This window comes from Zootoca vivipara, chromosome 6 (assembly GCF_965207765.1).
Source record: "Zootoca vivipara chromosome 6, rZooViv2.hap1.1, whole genome shotgun sequence".
Lineage (NCBI taxonomy): Eukaryota > Metazoa > Chordata > Lepidosauria > Squamata > Lacertidae > Zootoca > Zootoca vivipara.
The window spans coordinates 47,399,767-47,419,641 of record NC_142589.1 but is presented as its reverse complement, the minus strand read 5'-3'; the positions used below and the strand labels follow the sequence as shown (position 1 = coordinate 47,419,641).

The 19,875-nt window shown below is 41.9% G+C and overlaps 1 protein-coding gene across 1 annotated transcript in view; it reads right to left on the bottom strand.

Annotated features, from left to right (window-relative positions):
* SMPD3 (sphingomyelin phosphodiesterase 3) overlaps positions 1-19,875 on the bottom strand; it is a 123,323-nt gene that overhangs the window by 63,365 nt on the left and 40,083 nt on the right. Inside the window, exon 2 of the mRNA XM_035120570.3 lies at positions 13,837-13,932. The gene's annotated coding sequence lies outside the window, so the exon portion shown is untranslated. The remainder of the gene's footprint in view (positions 1-13,836; positions 13,933-19,875) is intronic.

Genomic DNA, 19,875 nt, shown 5'->3' with positions numbered 1-19,875 from the left:
GGCCTCCCCATGGGGCAGTCTTCTGAGGAAGTGAATCTCATTGCATTGACTCATTGTAGCAGCTTGGAGTTTTTCTTCCAGTGAAGAAAGAAAAGAAGAAATAAGCCTTTAGTACTTTATATTTTATTTCCAGGTGAGGTTTAAACACACATAGAATTTCCTCCCATGCAATCCCGATGCAACACAGGATAAATTGGGCCCCGCTCTCATTTCAGCTAGACTCCATGTATGGCTTAAAGTACATTACTGACCACATACCCATTTGAATTATCTTGCCACAGGGCAAAAACAGGTGAATGAGAATTCATTCCGGGATGCAGCAATTTTCAACATATCCTGCTATTTTTTCCTTTGTAAAGGGGAGCTGATTCTTGCTATATTCATAGGTGATATCCTTCTCTTTCTTATGACTGCTCCTTTCCTGCTCAGTGATATTTTCTTACTAGGAATAAAATTAAGATCAACATTCCCCAGACTAAGTATTTAAAATTAGCAACACAAGCTGTTCTTTTTCTTAAATGTCTTTATTATTGAAAGAATAACAGTGCCAGCCCTATGCTGATTATTAATACTTAAGGCAATGTTGGCATGCCACTTGGAAGTTTTGAGTAAAATCCTGCCGTTATTTAGAGCTGTGGGTGCCAAGGGATTTGTGGGTCTGGGTTATGCACAGGATGGAAAATAGGATCCTCACTGTTTCATTATTTGGGGCTACTGTAACACCACTTTTCCCCTCCTGCCTCCCCCCCCCCAATACCACCTAAAACTAACACAAAATGTGTCCAGCAAGCAAAAATTCTCAGTGAAGTGAACCGTAAACTGAGGCAATCCCTTCTGCAACATTATAAAAGCAAGCTGTTGATCAAGGCTTAATTATGCAGCAATGTTGGCTGCTTTTTTTACTAGTCCTGTACAAAAGTGATGCTTTAAAAGCTAGCCTCACATCCTCAGAGATGTGAAAAAAGCTAGTATCATTAGGGGCATTTTGCAGAAGAAAGTTTTATGGGGAAATGTCCTACAATCCTCCCTTATTTATTTCAGTGCATTTATTTCAAGATGTAAACCTGGTTGGCTTTAAATGTGGGGCTCGACAAATTATTGGAGGATAAGGTTATCTATCGCTATGAACAGTAAAGGTTGTGTACTATTTCTAGTGTTGGAGGCAGAATGCTTCTGAATACCAGTTGCTGGGAAGAGAGCCGTGGTGCCATTATTCTGCTTATGGGTTTCTTATCAGCATCTGGTTGACCACTGTGAGAACAGGATGATGGACCAGATGGGCCTTTGGTCTGATCCAGCAAGGCCTCTCATGGAGCCTCCACATGGTGATGTAAACAGAGGGGGAGGCAAGATTTGTTGCATACTAAACTTGCTTCCTGCGTAATTTTGAAAGACAAAATGGTTTATTGTGGCACAAGTATTAGAAAAATACAGTGGTACCTCGATTTACGAATTTAATCCGTTCCGAACGGACCTTCGTAAGTCAAAAAAATCGCAAGTAGAAGCCTATGGGAAAAAATATTTTAAAATCCGTAAGTCGAAGCAACCACTATTAAAAATTCGTAAGTCGAAAAAATCCTATTCACGCCGCATCCAAAATGGCGGACGGAGCTCCGTTCGTAACTCGAAACATTCATACGTCGAGTCATTCGTAAGTCGAGGTACCACTGTATTAGAAAATTATAAATGTCAGGGTTGCTGTTATGTACTGAGCTGAATCATAGAACAATAGGATCCAGAATCAGCAGTCAGTTGCACTCCCTCTAAAGGAGCAGGTATGTAATTTGGGGTGCTCCTGGATCCATCTTTATCCCTTAGCTCTGTACTGGTTAGGATGGAGGTTTTCTGGTGGGAGTCAGATTGCAAAAGATCTCAAGAGCACAAAGTTTGCAAAGTTGTTCTAGAGGCATTTATGATTCAAGCCTTATGGATTCTGCCCCGCCCCCACTCTAGATCTCTCTCTCTCTCTCTCTCTCTCTCTCTCTCTCTCTCTCTCTCTCTCTCTCTCTCTCAATGCCATGCAACCCTGGACATGGTGATATTGAGGTTTCTATTATTCTAGCTGTAGGCCACCAGTAGTTAATGAAAGGGAAAGAACACTCCATTTCCTTAGGTACTGAGGCTTTGAAAACAAATGAAGATTGTGGTGGTAACAAATTTTCAGTGACGTCAGCTACAATTCCAGCTTATCAGTTTGCCAGCAATCGTTAAGTATTTATGTATCTCTTCACCACCTTTTCCAAGTGATTTATAGGTAAGATTCAGCTGTTAAATATTTCAGTCACCGGTGCTCATTGCAGGCTGCTTTTGGCAGAGTCAGTCAGAAGATTTCTACACTATATTGATCAAAAGCTTTCAGCATCCAGCAGAGAGACAGGGGAAAGTCTCGACAAGAACAACATAATCTGGAGCTCTGCTGGAATGCAAGCTGATTTAAAAGTTGAGACAACGGGGGAGGAGAATGAAGATGGTTTGTGTTACCGAACAACCATCTCTTGTCTTAATTGTCCTTAGATTAGGCCTGGTTTCTTGCAACTTCTCACTTTTCCAATCTTAAGGTCAGTTTCACTTGATTTTTGCATCAGTTTCTGAATTATTATTTTTTAAGTCACCATGAAAATTTATTAGCATTTCAGTGTGCATGCCCTCCTGATATGCACATTTCTTTGTATGCCATTTTCCCAAATACAGGCACTTTGGCATCAAATGTTTACAATTTGATCCATTTTAATGTTATTTTCACTAAAATATGCATTTCCATGCACACTTTCCCCCTAATATTCACATTTTTGTATACAATTTTTTTGTTAGAGAATTTTGAAGGGAAGTTACATTTCAGTAACAAATTGCTGAAGGAAGTGTGAAGCAGGCTGACCATAATATAAGCACACATAATACAAACTGTGAAAAATGAAATAAAAACAAACAACAAAAATAACAACAACTTAGATTGAAGCATCACAGTAAAGAGGTTATTGGGTGATCCTGAATTAAGGTTACACAGTATAAAGTATTATTTCTGAAACCAGAAACTACCATAATTAAAGTCAGAAAGGTCACTTTTATCATTGCCATCTGTTGTGAACTTCATATTCCTTTCTTTGCAGAAGGCTACATTTTGAACACTCCTTATGGATGCTTCTGAAATTGTCCTCATTGAAATTTCTTCCTGGATTTTGGAGTTCTGAATTGACTAGCCTTGTATACCAAAGCAGAACCAATACCTTAGGAATCCTCAATTCCTCAATGGCCCTCTCTCTCTCTCTCTCTCTCTCTCTCTCTCTCTCTCTCTCTCTCTCTCTCTCTCTCTCTCTGTGTGTGTGTGTGTGTGTGTGTGTGTGTGTGTATCCATCCCTCTGTTCTTAATGTTTGCACAGAGCCCTAATCCTGAGCAATTTGATGCAGCTGTCACTTTATTTGGTTCCTTCATGACTTTTCCTTCCCAAACTAAAAATGCATAGGCAAGCATTGACAAGGTATTATGCAAAAGAAAAAGAAAAAACCTTCTTTGGATCATTCTTTGGATCATGATGATACGGAGCTGCTTTTGTTGGCGATCAGCTTAACCCACCATAGCTCAGTGGGGAAAGTCCTAGCTCAGTGGTAGAACATCTGCTTTGCATGCAGAAGGTCCCAGGTTAAATCCTTCCAGTTATGGAATGGCCCCACCTGAAACCCTGGAGAGCTCCTGTCAGTTAATGTAGACCACACAGATCTATATGGCCCAACAGTCTGACTCAATATAAGGCAGCTTCCTATATCTCTATCTTTATGGGATGATGTGGTGGAGCATCTGCTTTGCATGGAGACAGTCCTTGATTCAACATCCAGCATCTTCAGGTAGGACTGGCGCTCTCCATTGTCTTAAACCCTAGAGCAGGGGTAAGCAACCTAAGGCCAGATGCGGCCCAATCGCCTTCTCAATCCAGCCCACGGACGTTCCGGGAATCAGTGTGTTTTTACATGAGCAGAATGTGTCCTTTTATTTAAAATGCATCTCTGGGTTATTTGTGGGGCGTAGGAATTTGTTCATTAAAAAAGAAAAGGAAAGATATAGTCTGGCCTACCACATGGTCTGAGGGACAGTGGACCGGGCCCCTGCTGAAAAAGGTTGCTGACCCCTGAGCTAGAGAGATGCTGGCAATCAGTGCAGACCCTCCTGATTTACATGGACCAATGGTCTGACTCTGTATGAGGCAGCCTCCCACTTTGTTCCTATTTGGAGGAATAGGGCTATAGCAGTGGGACATGTGTTTGGCATGCAGAAGGCCCCATGTTCAATGCCAATCATCTCCTGTTAGGACTGGAAAAGATCTCTGCTGAACCTTCTGCCAGTCACTGTAGACAATGCTGAACTAGCTGGGCCAGTGGTATTAAGCAGCTACCTATGTAAGACTCGGTTGCGGGAGGTGGGGGTAGGCACCAGCTGTAAACACAAGACTCCACACCTTGTCCACATTTCTCTAAGTAATCCAGTGGAGAGGGGGGGGGGTCAAGTGATGAGTTCCTCTCCTCAGTGTCACAGCAGAGGTCAGGAGTGGATAATGATGGCAAGTGGGAAAGAGAGGCCATCTGCTTATTAGCGAGATGCTTTAATATGCTTTCTATATTTAGAAGGCAAGTCATAGTTAATATTTATAAGGCACGCTTTCAATCAGGTGGCTAATTTCCGTTTTCAGGCAGTTGGACACGTTCTTACCAAAAGGCAGCTCTAACATGTATACCAGAAGGCAATGTTTGTTTCCTGCTTAGCAAGAGGCAGGAATGGAATTTACCGTTCGAATCTGCCGTCATCACCTGGTGTGCCTGAACAATGGGTGATAAAGCAGGGATAGGCAACCAACCTGGTGCCCTAAAGATGTTGTAGAACATCTGGCTCCCATCTGCCTCAGCCAGCATGGCCAATGGCCAGGGATCGTGGGAGTTACAGTCCAGAAACTGCAGGAATGCACTAGGTTGGGTAAGCCTGGATTAAAGCATCGTATCTGGTATGAAAAACTAGTCTTGGTACACATTGAAGACTAAGGGTTGTAGCCAATGTTAGTCCAACTCTGGGTAGACACACTGAAATTAATGTGCATGACTAACTTAGGTCCGTCCATTTCAATGGACCCCCTCTGACTAGAACTTACTTGGTGGCCACCCTAACAAATGTATTATGGCAAAAGCTTATAGCATTTGTTAGTCTTTGAGTTGCTACAAGACACTGCTGCTGTTTTTGCTGCCACAGAATAACCCAGCTTCCCTTCTGCAAAATCTTTGGGATGGCCTGCTTTGGTTTTTAATAATTGGGATTTTAAAAGCTTTGTCTTAGGAGCACATACATAGCCACTGTACATGTTGTGCCTCTGCAATACATACTGTATTTTTACGTGTATAACCCCCCCCCCCGTGTATAAGACGCCCCCTAGTTTTGGGGACCCAAAATTAAGAAAATGGGGAAAGATTTCCCCCGTGTATAAGACTACCCCCTTTTTATTTTTTAGTGAAAAAAACCTAGTCTTATACACGGAAAAGTACAGTAATCTCAGTCAACATGTAAACATGGCCAGTCCGTGTTCTCTGCAGCGCTTGAATAGCCTGGTATCCTTTCTGCCTTTATGAAATATAACCAGTGTTGTATCCATCTTCAATGCTGTGAAGGCTGGCTCCCTTTGTAATATTCTGGGCCATTTCCCAAAAGTTTCTGCTTTCATTTTATTAAAAATTAAGGTTATAGGCAGTGCTTGCGTAGAATGAAATGTGCTCGCGCCTTTCAATGTTCTTTCCAATGAGTTCAAAAATGCTAGGATGATTGACAAGTGTCAAATCCCCATTTGGGGTTTTTCCTGTTATTAATATAAAATAGCATTAAATTGGCCAGCCTGCATTTGGGATCTGGAGGTTCCACACTGATTTTCTCCACGCCCATTTCCATGGATTCTGGACTAAAGTCCAGGTGGGGGATTTTGCTAACCTAAGGACCACATTCTTGGTTGGGCAACCTTCCAACATGCTAGTGGTCAATGGGGCCAAAAGCAAAAGTGGGTGGGTGATGTAAATATTACATGAAAAGGGATGTTGGAAGGAGACTTGCATGCAAGGCCTCCCTCCACGTTCAGCCTGCCTATTTTCTCTCTCAATGCATGAAGATTACTGTTAGATTCCCTCACCGTAAAAGACCTGACTTAGGGCTTATTTGTAGCTGGTTCACACATGCAAGTTTATCTTTCCATCACTGTAAAATCTAATGGTGGCCAGGAAATTTAATAAATAAAATCATAAAAATAAATAAACGTGAATGTTCCGTTTTTGCTATAGCACCTCATATAGGATTCCCATATCAAAAACCATTATTTTAAAGAGTGGAGCCAATCAGATTTCAGCCAAGGCAATCTCTGTGTAACAAGTGAGATTTAAGAACAACAATGTTTTATTTTCAATTCCATCCCTTATGATACCTAGCATGAAATTTGCATATTGAACAACAACTGCGTACTGGGTCAACATTTTCATCAATGTATTGACCAAAACCACAAGATTCTTTTCCTGGTCAATCACCACCAGTTCAGACTCCAAGAGTGTGTATGTGAAATGAGAAGCTTTTGTCCCAATGTACATCAATTCACACCCACCCACCCACCTCGAACTGTGGGATCATCAAGAAACCTGACCACCTTACTGCATTCTCCTAACTTCAAATCACCGATGATCAAGTTAAAAAGAACTGGTCCCAAAACTGTCCACAGAGGGCAATTAAAACTGTTGCAGAGTAAAGATTTTGCCCTCACTCTGATTTAGGTTTGGTTGACCACAGTTTACATAGACAAATCTCATTGACTGCACGATAATCTCACTGTTTCCAGCAACAGAAGACCAATGTGAATAAAGAACCTTTATGTGTGCAGGGAGGAAAGTTCTGCTTAATTTAGATGAATGCAAGGGGACTGGTAAGTTTTGCAGCTGCAAAGGCTTTTTGAAGGATGTTCTAGAGTGTTTGAAAAAGCACCAGGAAGGGGAAATAAACTTCACAGTGTTTCCCTTTATGTACTAAATCTTCTAATTTCCAAGAGAGCTGCAATAAACAAACCTGGTAAGATGTTCAGCTGAATCACATACGTGCTACTTTCCAAATGGATATCGAAATGAGGGGGTCTTCAATGCAGACCTAACAAAATGGAATGCCAAATCGGCTCAGGAAGCAGCTGAGAAATTATATACCACTTGATTGTAAATAAAAAACCTCAAAGTGGGGGCCCTCACCTTAGGCATCCAAAGGAGTAGGCTGTTAGGGATGGTAGCAGATTCTGCTTCAACTGGATTGCACCCAGCTGCAGACCTGGCAGTCAGAGATGTCTATCTATCTGTTAGTCCTGTTTTATTATCATCATTTCCTATAATGAAAGATGTGGGTGTCTATTCATGGAAAGAAACCCATAAAGTGAACTAGAACAAGCCCAGCAATAAAGTCTATGGTGGAGAGAGCTAAACTATGGAATGTTGAAAGTATTAATGTGGAACAGAGAGGAAAGAAAAATTGGGAGAGCAAGGGGTGGGGATTAGCCTGCTTGAGCTGCTAGGAGATTATAGAGAGGTGGTGTGGGGAACCTCAGGTCCAGGGGTCCAAATGCAACCACAGGCCTCTCTACCTTGCCCCCGGGAGGCTCACTGGCCTTGCTGTCACCTTCCCCAAGTGCTTTTGTCTGGCTAGAATGTGCCCCTTGCACTGCAATGATTCATTGTGGGCATGTTTATGCTCGTTATTTTATTTAACAACATTTTATACTGCTTGATTTTCATCAGACCTCTAAGAAGAAATGTTAAAACAGTTAAAAACATTTAAAGATGATTAAAATTAAAATTAAAATTAACAGTAAAACACACCAACATCTATGTGACTGGATACATCAGGCACCATTTGGGTGGCCTCAAGCTGTGAAGCGGCTTATAAATCTGTAAAATGAAACCCTACACCAGGCGATATCTCTGCAGTCATTCAGCCATTCTTTCATAACTTTCCATGAAGGAGAGTTTTTGTTTGCCCTGAAGCCTGACCCTTGGCGTCTGCTCTCTCATATTATGGAGACGGTGGTGGGATTAAGGTTCTGGTGATGGGGGATATGACAAGAACAAAGTGACTGAACACTAATATGCAAATCGTGGCATTACAAAATCAGTTTGGGAGATAGGTGGGGTGCGCGCGCACACACACACACACACACACACACACACACACACACAGCGCCTTCTGGAGAAGGCTTCCCAAGCTAAGCATGCTTTTTAGAAATTTCACGGCATTTGTCTCTCCTTAGATATCCCCTAGGGAACTGCGTTGGCATGGAAACCGTGAGCTCTTATGAATGGTTGACTCTTTGCTTCTTTATACAGTCATCCGATTCTTTCCACTTTGCTCTCTAGAATGAGGCACATTGCTGTTTCTTTTTATTTCTTTTCTTTTCTTTTTTTGCAAACCTGGTATTTGAGAGGGGGTGGTTAAAAGCATAAATTTTATTTCTTAATTAATCAAATTTAATATAGGAAATTTAATATTCACCAATTCTCTTTTGTATCAAAAATCTGGCCTGAGCAATCACATACAGTTGTGACTGTGGTTTCAGAGGCTTCTGGGGGTTGTGCTAATGTAAAGTAGCCCTCACCCCACATTGTTGCTGACTGCAGAAGTATGGTCTAATAGCAATAGACCACCTTCCCATTCCCTGCCCAGCAGGGGCATAAGGATCAACAAATGGAACTTAGTTAGTTTTGCAACAGCCTGGTGATTATTTGATTGTGGTAACACAGAGGTGGGCTTTTTCACTGACAGCATCTGTGTTGCGGGATGCCCTACCTGCTGAAATATGAGAGGCTCCATCAGTATTGGCATTCTGCTTGTTCTTGAAGACACACCTCTTTAGACAAGCATTCCCCTGATCCACTTGAACCTCCTCTGTTAAATATTTTAATTGCAGTTTTAACAATTATGCTGTTTAGATTGGCTTGTTTATTGTACATTTTAATTATGGGTGTTTATTTTAATGTTTTGATTATTATTTTTATTGTGCATTTTAAATGTGTGTGGCTGTATTTTTTCTAATCCGTTTTATACTTGGAAACCGCTTAGAAGCCATTTCGGCCAAAGAACAGTTTTAAAATTATATATACTATACTATACTATACTATACTATACTATACTATACTATACTATACTATACCCTGTTTCTCCTATTTTAAGATGTAGTCATAAAATAAGCCATAGCAGGATTTTTAAGCATTCAAGGAATATAAGCCATACCCCGAAAATAAGACATAGTGATAGGCGCAGCAGCAATGCCGGCCGCGGCAGGAGGAGGAGGAGGAACAAAATAAGACATCCCCTGAAAATAAGCCATAGTGTGCTTTTTGGAGGAAAAATAAATATAAGACGGTGTCTTATTTTCGGAGAAACACAGTACTATACTATACTATTATACAGTGGTACCTTGGGTTAAGAACTTAATTTGTTCTGGAGGTCTGTTCTTAACCTGAAACTGTTCTTAACCTGAGGTACCACTTTAGCTAATGGGGTCTCCCGCTGCCGCCATGCTGTCACCACACAATTTATGTTCTCATCCTGAAGCAAAGTTCTTAACCCGAGGTACTATTTCTGGGTTAGTGGAGTCTGTAACCTGAAGTGTCTGTAACCCGAGGTACCACTGTATTATATTACATTAATGGGGCTTTTGATGGTTCAAGGTATTTCACATATGTTATCTCATAGTCATAGTCCTGTGAGGTAGGTCCACCCCCCCCCCCCGCCATATTCTCCACTCCCTGCTCTATTCAAGCCCAAATATGTGTTACTGTAATATATATAAAAATCCATGTTCTTCTCCTGTCTTCACCTCCTCCGTTTCCTTTTCCTTTTTTGTGTCAGTTTAGATTTGAAACCCCTTGGGGCCACGTAAGGGAGAAATGGGCTGTTGTCTTCATGGCCTGCATGGAGACTCCCCGGAGGCACCCTCTTTGCATATTTATGCTTGAACTTTAGGTCTGATCCTCCAGGGCACTTCTTTTGCTGCCTGCTGGATCAGGACAAAGGCCTATCTAGTCCAGCACCTTATTTCACATAGTGGCCAAGCAGGTGCCAATCGGAAGCCTGCAATCAGGGCATGGTCCCAATTTCCCCCTCTCCCACGCATATTCTCCAGCAACTGGTATTCAAAAAACACTACTGCTCTTATTTTAATCTTTGCTGGAAGCCGCCCAGAGTGGCTGGGGAGGCCCAGCCCAATGGGCGGCGTACAAATAATAAATTATTATTATTATTATTATTATTATTATTATTATTATTATTATTAAGCAGTGTGAATTCTTTCCCCTACAATTCTGAGATGAGGCTGGGAGACATCTACATGAAGAACACAATAGCAGGCTCTTCTTCTTGTGTTGTTAATGTTATTGTGTTTTTAAGGTAGATGTTTTTTGCACCTGAATCCTGCTTGCAGGCTTCCCACAAACATCTGGTTTGTCAGGGTGAGAACGGGATGTAGGGCCTCCCCAGCCACTCTGGGCGGCTTCCAACAAAGATTAAAATAAGAACAGTAGTGTGCCTTTGAATACCTGGAGAATATGACCTTGCTCGCTTGCTTACTTACTTACTTTATTTATTATTTATTTATAGTTGCTTGCTGCAATTTCATTTATTTATTTTGCCTCAAAGCGACATGCAATTTGAAGGGGAAAGCATGCAATACCATATTAAAACGCATTCGAAAGATTGACAACTTTATTGAATAAAAGAGCTACCTGGCTGCATGTAAATGAATACCTTCCTTAGTCACCCTCCTCTAATTGCTAAGCAGTTTGAATGACAAGTATGTGCAAATGAGATCAATGTGATTAAGGTGTGAGCAATGAAGGCAAATCAATATTTGAAGGGCAAACATGGAGGATAAGGTGGCTGAGGCTGCCCTAATAGCATGTTCTGGAGGCAGAAGGCAAGCACCTTTTGACAACCTAAGTGCACATAGGGTGGGTTAATGACTGATTTGAGGACTGGGGTGTGTGTGTGTGTTGTTGATGGGTGTTCATTTTAATAATTTGTTCAAGGAGGGTGAGGGTGGAACCCTTTTCAGCCCAAGGACAGCATCACCTTGTGAGCAACCTTCTGCAGTGCCTATGTTCAAAGGCACATTTTAGCCAGGCACAAGCACTCAAGGATGGTACAAAGCAGGGGCCAGTAAAGAGTGTGTTTGCTAGAGAGGCAGTGTGGTTCTAAGGGCCACATCAGGGCAGTCTCGAGCAGGTTGCACGCCCTGGCGCTGAGGGGCGGAGATCGCTCCGGCGCCCCCGCCCTCGCAGGGCGCAGCATGGCTTCCGCGCAGCTTCCCAGCGCCCCGCGCCACCGGGACTCTACCTAGAGCCGGCCCTGGGCCACATAGTGAGGCCTGGAGGGCCACATTCAACCCCCTGGCCTGGAGGTTCCCTATTCCTGCCTTGGAACCATAGGGTAGTATTCAACAGAATTTATTCGGGATAGACCCATGGAAATTAAAGGTTATGACTAGGTAAACTCCATTAATTTCAATGGGTGTGCTTTGAGGAAATCTTCATTTTTTCCTGCTTTATTGCTGTTGCCATTTTTTTTAAAAAAACACACACCTGTTGAGCTATTGTTTTAAATTATATTGTTAGCTACATTGGACTTGTTGAGGAACAGTAAATGTTTGCATGCTTAAAATAAACAATTTATCTGGGGAGAAATTTGGATGAGGAGTATTTTGGAAGCTCTTAGTTCCACCTACCATATCTCCTCTTTCAGAGAGTGGTGGGAGGGCGGAGACCTAATGCTGTGCAGTGACAAAATGGGATTTAATAAAAGGTTGCACAGGAAATAAAGGAAATAAGATTATACTAATTCAAACACTGCATAAAGAATGGACCTGCTGCCTTAATTCAGGCAATTTGAATTATTAATGATTCTTTTTTCTTTCTTTCTTTCCTCCCTGAATACTCTGTGAATGTTCCCTTGGTAAGACTTCCTCGATGCCTGGATTAGGAAATTGGGGAAATCAGTTTTCTAAAAGGTCAAATGCTAACAGCGAGCAAGATTTGTTCTTTCACACATGGCCTGGTTTCCTTCACTAGCAGAAGCTGGAAATCATAACCTCGCACGTTCTGTACGGAGAACAAGGGAAAGAATAAGCACCCAACGTCCGTGAGCTACCTTTTTCTGGGCAGAATGCAATCCTGTAAAATGCAAGGCACTTTCCCCTGAGGGTCAGATTGGCTAATGAAAACCACATATCTTAAAATACAATTCACAAGCAATAGGAGATGAAATACTACAACAGAAAGCTTTTTTTTAAAAAAAAATGCATTCAAAAGCAGGAGCTAGGCATCATTCCCTGCCCGAGTAAGATCTACAAACTTGGGGCAACACAGGGAGGCCACTGAAAATGGCATCCCCCGCAATGGTTTCTCTCCATGTCATTGTGACATCATCATAGTGCGCCTTCGTCCAAAGCCTTGCTCTCTGGTGTTGCCTGAAGGGCCTTCCCTTGCTGGAAGGCTTCAAAGAGAAAGGAGGCAGGCATCTGTTGGGTGTTTCCCATATCTCCTGGATGAGGTCCTTTTCAGCTCAAGGGCCACATTCCCTTTGGGAAAATTTCCCAGAGCCACATGCCAGTGGTGGGTGGGGCCAGAGGCAAAAGTGGGTGGAGCAACACGTGTACATTTGACCTACGGCACACACAAGCACACGCCTCACTATTCACCATCCTGACTCGCAAGAGGCATTACCAGAGCTCAAGCCAAGGAAAAAGACTTGGGATTTGAAGCAGGGCCAGTGAGGGGTGTGGCCTGGGAAGAGTTCTGAGGGCCAGATAGAGAAGCATTGAGGGCCGCAATCAACCTGTGACCTGAGGTTCCCCATCCCTGCTATAGGGGTTGGGCTAGGTACAAAGTCCCTTAGAATTTCCCCCCTGTAATTCCCAAACCAGAGCCAATGTTGTAGATTTGAGGCAGGAACACTGGTACCATGTTCCCGTGACGTGAGTCACCTTCACATATTAACTGTATAAAGAGGGTCCATGAAATTACCTAAAGAGAAATACGTTTTCCTGAGTCATTGAGATTTCATGCCCTACTGACCTCCTCCTATACCACTAACGGGGCCAATACAAGGGCATAAAATGGACCCAATTTAGACATAGAAAATGGCAACATTCAGAATCCAGAGGGATAAAATTTCAGTCACCCAGGATACTCTGCAGTTGGCCTCACAGTCATCAAATTCTGACCAAAAATATTTTCAAGGAAGTGTCTACAGTAAAAGCTGTTGAATTTGAATTTATCAGCAAGTTTGATTTGATTGCTTAGAGCTCAGTCTAAACCAAAGTTTCCTTTCCCACTACAGATGTGAAATTACTAGTTAGATTTTGTAGTTCCCAACACTGCAAATGGTCACTGTGCTTATCTTGGTTTCCTTTGACTTTCCATAGAAACACGACAGCTTTTGTGCCGGACCACTTCAGCATGGGGGTGAGAGTGGAACTGCACAACCTGAATGCTCCCCTGAAAAATAATAGCCACCTGGACAGACAAAATTAGTATCCCAGGCATAGCTGCCAAGTTTTCCCTTTTCTCGCGAGGAAGCCTATTCAGCATAATGGAAAATCCCTTTTAAAAAGGGATAACTTGGCAGCTATGATCCCAGGTATGTAAGTTCTAAGGTGAACTTAACTCCCTAAACAGTAGTTGTAATAATAATTAATAATGATTAGCCTGAAGCTCCATGTCATTTCTTCTAGGCTGTTGTAGATCATTTCTAAGGCTACATTTTGAAATTCTGATAAACTATAGAAACAAGTGACTCACCTGAAAAAAACCTGCTACTGTCTTGGGCTCCCTGTTTCAAGATTCCATCCAGCCTTTTCTTCTGTAACGTAAGCTTGTTAAAGTCGGGTTCCTTTCCTGAAATGAAATGAATATGATTCAATGTTACCTGTTAAGATTTAGGAATGAGCAAGACGTCTCTCTCCCTCTCTGAGTTATGATCATGCAGGATTATATCCCAGCGTGAAATGTAAAATCATTATGTGCTTCTTTGTGAGACCTTTTGTTATCCATGGCTGTATTTCTTTCTCTGCCTGAAAAAAATAATGCCTGTGTAACTTGCAGTTTTCATTTTATTTTGAACGCTGTCTCAGCCACATTTCAGTTATTTCTGGAAAACATTGCTAAAATTGTGCATCGCTGTTTGTGTTGTTTGGTTTTTCCAATGCTGATTTAATATGCGAGTCTGATTCATATGGGCCAATCTGACATGCGTGGAATCAAGGGGCACACAAGGAGGGAGGAAGAGAGAGAGGAAAAGGAAGGAAGGGAGGAAGATTCCACAAGGGATTTCTAAGAAAAAATTGCCTGCAGTGGACAGAAATTAAATAGCCAAGTTCAAAATAAATGCCTTTGACCTATCAAAACCAGAGCATAAAGTTTCTATGATTTATTTTATGAGTTTGTTAAATGATACAAGGATGAAATAATATGTTCCAACTCAAAAAGATAATGCAGAGCTAGAAAAGGACACCCATGTGCCTTATGGCTGGTCAGCGTATCTGTCCATAGGCTGCACCAGATTTGGATGGAACACTCCCTAGGGATCAGGGATAAATTGGAGTCAGTTCACATTTAAAGGCAAAGCTACCCAATCTGCATTGAAATATAAACCTATCTAATTCACACTTTCCAAAACAATGGGAACCAAAACACAGCCAGCCTTTCCAATTCACACTTCTCCAAATTTTGAATGTGTACAGAAATGCATTATATTAGGCTAAAGTGCACATAAAATATCATGGAAAATGACATGGTATTAGGCAAATTTGCTTTGCAAAATATGTATATTAGACAAGATTACATTTAAAATGTGCATAGGAGGAGAAATTTGCACTTAAATGCTGGTGTGTTTTCATGAGAACTTGAAAAAAATGCAAACTGATCTAGAAATCTGGAGAAGTGAAGATTGGGAAAGTAAGAAACTGGGAGAAGTTGGCTCACCCTTCCTGGTGGATACCATTGCAGGCCAGCACTCCCCCTGCCCTTCGCAATCCAATGAGGGAGGCCCCAATCCCTATGCCAAACCTCTTACATCTATGGTCAATAAAAGTTGTGCCCTGATTTGACCCAAACACTAGTGTCATGTCTCATTACTCATGGAATTTTGGCAGCCCGTAGGGTGGGGAGACGCCTGGGCATGCAGACCACAATTGACAGGTTCACCCACCCTTGCTCTCCACATTCTCATGCAGGAGTCCCCACTCCCAAATCCTACCTTTATGATCACCTACTCCATGCTCCCTTTTGTAAACTAGATTGAACTGGGGACTTTCTGCAGGTAAACCATATGCTCTGCCACCTAGCCATGTCGTCATTGTATGGGGAGTGAAATCAGCAAGAGAAAATTTAGCAACACACATGTTAATAGGGGAACAATGAGGGGGTGTGTGTTGTAGTTTAAAAATGAGTTTGTTTATTTTTCATCGGCACAAAAAAGAACAAGACTCAGTGAACCCATAGTCTCTGCTGGGGGGAGTCTAAGAGTAGGGGATGTAGATGAAATAGTAAAATAACTTGGGAAACGATGATGAAGAAGATTACTATTGAAATATATTTAAAAGACTGATGATGTGACATTTTAATAAAATATTAAACTTGCATTTTTTTAAAGAATTCATAGGCTATTCAATATAACTGTGCACTATTGCAGTGTTGTATAACATTCTACTAAACAGCTCTGCATATTATTAGGAACAATGAATATATTTTATATTTTATTGTAAATAGGGAATATGCATTCTTAAGTGATTCTGATGACATATACACCAATACATAAACTCATACATAGTTCCCTGGCCTCAACCACAGGGGAATCTTTCCTGCCCACTTTCTCCCAGTTAAAATATACCAGTGCTCCATCCTTGGTTTCATCGATGGGTGTGGAGTTACAGTACATCGCTTCCATTTTCTAATTCTTATATGGCTATGGGCTACAAGGGAGCAGAACCCCCAGGACTGGCTAAGTGTTAAAGTTTCCCTCCATGGACCAGGTAGAATCAAATCCAAGTTATGAGGCAGTAAGGACTGTAAACAGATATTCCCCCTGTTGGTCCAGCAGCAAGAATTGCTATTGATTTTTGTTTTGTTTTGTTTTGTTTTAGATGAAGAAACTATGTTGACGTGTGAAAATACTTCCCCCTCCCTCCGGTGAATAGTTTCTGTCAAGCTGCTGGAAGTTCACTGCACAATTGCCAAGGCTGGTGTCTTTCAGAGGAAATGAGCACCAGAAGTCTTCGTGAAAAGCTACATTTGCACATTTACAGATTGCGATGAGGATGGAAATTGGCTGCAGTCAGCAAGGGAGAATCAAGCTACAGTACATATAGCAGAAGTCACTCACAGCCCCTCCAAGTGTTTCTGCCTAGACTCTTTCAAGTATCTGAGAAAAAAGGCTGCCAAAGCATTTCACTCCAAGTACAGGCACACAAACATAGCAGGCCTGAAATCAGGACTTGAATGTAGGAAGCTGCCTTATACTATTGTCCCATCTAGCTCAGTACTGTTTACACTGACTGGCAGGGCTCCCCCAGGTTTTTGACAAGGGATCTCTCCCAGACCTACCTGGAGATACCAGGGATCAAACTTGGGATCTCCTGCATACAAAGCAGATGCTCTCCCATGGAGCTACTGTACATGATTTGAACACTCCTATAGTAGCAATAACCAGAGAGGAATGTAGGAGCTGCTAGGCAGAGAGACATGATTCTGCCTGAGATTGTCCAGGTTCCTCAGCTGGGCATTTGCCAGGCAACAAGATACGGGGGTGGGTGGAGATTTTGTGGGGGTTTTCTTGATGAAATCGTTCCATGCCTCACAGGACATTTCAAAGCAAGGGCACACATTCATACACAAGCAGTGAAAAGCTGGAGAATGTAATTTAGTTCTCAAGAGAAAATGCCCTGAATTTCCCAAAGCCTTACTGTATTTGCGAAAGCAAACTACACACCCTTGATTTTTCATTGGATTAATACCGGAGATTGCAAAAGAAACAGCACCCTTGCTTTTGGGGGGGGGGGATGGCATTCCAGAAGACTGTAGGTCTCATGGACTTTTTGTCATCAGAACATATACTGAGTCAGTATATGGATAATATACTGGTCAATCTGGATAATATTGGATAATACTGGATAATATTGTCAACAATGATGGGCAGTGGTTCTCTAGGGCTTCTCAGCCCAACCTAGAGAGAACCTGCAACCTTTCACTTGCAAAGCATGTGCTCTTCCACTCAGCTACAGCCCTTCCCCAGCTCTGTCCCACCATCTTTCAAGTTGGTTTCACTAAGGATTTTAGTGATCCTGTGGTTAAGCTTTCCACATTCAAGTGATAAGACTATGGACTCTAATGGAGTGGCTGAGTGAGGGAAGGATTCACACCCAGTGCAGACCCCGAATATTCCTTCCCCGAGGCATGTGAGCCTGTGGAACCCCGGTAGTTCATCCTATGCCTGAAAAGATCACATTGACATCGTCTTCTGGTTCTCAAGCTCCACCCCAGAAACCATGACCAAGCCACTATAATAATTATAATAATTTATTATTTATACCCCATCCATCTGGCTGGGCTTCCCCAGCCACTCTGGGCAGCTCCCAACAGAATATTAAAAACACAACAAAACATCACACATTAAAAACTTCCCTAAACAGGGCTGCCTTCAGATGTCTTCTAAGAGTCAGATAGTTGTTTATTTCCTAGACATCTGATGGGAGGGTGTTCCACAGAATGCTGGACCACAGAAAGCTGGACCACAGTGTCCGGGCTGAACGATGAGGGTGGAGATGCTCCTCCTACTATTTCCCTCCTCAATACAATCAAAGCCACTGCTGTTTTTTTTTAAAAAAACTTCTTTAAATACAAGATGGTTCTGCTTGTGGGGGCAGAGATGCGGCCTATTCAAATTCAGGCTGCTGCTGAAGCAACATCTTAGATTATTGTGCTGATATGTCAGCACACAGCCTCAATGAATTCCACACTGCTGTTGAAGCAACATCCAAGGCTATCCTGCTCATGTGTTAGCAACCATCCTGATCTCCCATGGAGCTGCCCAAGGTGCTGTTCATGCCTGAGCACTTACAGGTGCCTGCCTCTGCTTGGAACAAGCCTCCTTCTTGGAAATGAACTCCCTTGGCTCCTGATTCAACCTCCTGCTTAGGTTTCCATACAAACTGCCCATGCTCACGGGCTGGGCCAAGATAAAGATATTCTGGGGCGTGCCAGAGAGCAGTTTTATTCTCCACGTGATAAGATTGAAGATTTAAGATAATCTTTATTGTCATTGCCCCCCTGCGGGAACAACGAAATTACTCGGCTGCTCCATCCACTCAGATAAGGCACTCCACATAAATTTAAAATAACTACAAAACATTAATTAAACAATACAATACGAAATGGCAAGTAAAAATAAGATGACTTCAAAGTCCAGACTTTCCATTTAAGGCCGAAATTGCTCTAGAGAAGAAACTGTTCTTGATGAAGATGAAGGCATTCTTTGTACAACTGGGTCAAAACAAAAACATTTCCCCTCCCTGCTTCAAATGTGTAGGAAGGATTCCTGTAACCTACTGCTCACAATATTTTTGAGGAGCTAGCTGGATGTGTGACCCATCCTTGCCCAGTTCCAATTCATTTCAAAGTGTTTGGTCTGGTCATCTATCTAGAAAGGAGTGTTGTGATTAAGATGGGGACAACACTTAAATTCAGAGAGCACGATCAAGGTACTAGCTCTTCTCAGCAGAGCCCCATTGAAAAACACACTTTCGGTGCTTAACTTTGGCTCAGTCACACCCAGGTAGCCTAATACTGTACGTTTATTTTTATTTTATTTTTAAAGATAATTTTTATTAAATTTTCCAGATAAACAAAACCAAACAACAACAAAAACTTTTTTTTTAACATTTTATCTTATATTCACCTATCTCAGTTCATTTTGCTCTGCCGAGCTTTGACTTCCCTCCCTCTCATCATTCGGTTCCCCCCCCCCTTATCTTGCAGTTCCTTTTAGTCTATCTAGTTAAAACCAATTTATTTCAGTCCTGCAAGTGTCTTTAAACTTCTACAGTTCTTCTCCATATAATCCAAGAATTTACTCTATTCCTTTTGTCTCTCCCTGGTTTCAGATCCTGCAGGTCAACTTTGCTAACTCTGCATGGTCAATCATTTTCGTCTGCCACTCCTCAATCATCGGTGTCTCTTGTAGTTTCCATTTTTGGGCTAATAAAGTCCTAGCCGCAGTTGTAGCGTACATAAATAGTCTCTGATCTCCCTTTGTTATTTCCTCTCCATCAGTCCCAATAGAAAAGCCTCAGGTTTTTTGGGAAAGGGATACCTAATAGCCTAATACGTTTAAAGAAAAGTTATTCACATTGTTAAATGAAATATAATTTTGATTATTTTTTCCTGTTTCCCAAAGCACCAAACCAGGATCCAAAACAAATCCTGTGGTCAGTGCACTGCAGGGCATATATGCTCATGTACTTCAGCTCAAAGAGTCCATCCTTTCCTGTGATTTGCTCACTGTTTCCTCTGTGGAGCAGAGTTTGCACAGTTTAAGTTACCCGTACATGAAGGTCATTGCCCTAACAGGACACAGCAAGAGAGGCCACTCTTTGTACATTTCCACTGCGTTCTAAATATATATATATATATATATATATAATAACCCCAAAAGACACATTTGAGAAGCAAAACGCTGTAGCTGGGTAGTCAAATATTTGCATTTTAAAGTTTTTCTCCCTACCCCTAAATTTAGCAACCGGAATGTGCAAGCAGATAAATAAAACAGTGCTCTCCTCAGTAAAA